This window comes from Arachis ipaensis, chromosome B02, assembly GCF_000816755.2.
Source record: "Arachis ipaensis cultivar K30076 chromosome B02, Araip1.1, whole genome shotgun sequence".
NCBI lineage: Eukaryota > Viridiplantae > Streptophyta > Magnoliopsida > Fabales > Fabaceae > Arachis > Arachis ipaensis.
Window position 1 is genome coordinate 102,129,987 of NC_029786.2, and position 429 is coordinate 102,130,415.

The following is a 429-nucleotide window of genomic DNA, read 5'->3' on the forward strand; positions in this document are numbered from 1 at the left end:
AGTATAAAATGTTCAAATTAAAATAATCATATATTACCTATCTATAAACAATAACAATATGAAAATGATTTAATTATAATGAACATATACATCACCTATCTACAAATCTACAAATAACATAATCCGTAAAATAATTATTACAATAATATTTTATCTTCTTCTATCTAACTCAAAGTCATAAAAATAAATAGAAAAATACGATTGTTTACAAAAAATGAGCCATATTTAAAAGTCATATTTTTTTTCTTTGTTTAGGGACCTTTTTTAAGTGGTAGGCCAAAGTACGGATTTGTATTTGAATAATCTTTCTTGTGCCTACAAAAAGTGTAAAGAAGAAAAATAATTATGTCTTTTTGGTGATTATAGATCAAACTATAAGTAAAAACATTAAGATAAACCTGAAGTAATTTCTGAATTTGTACCGAAAAA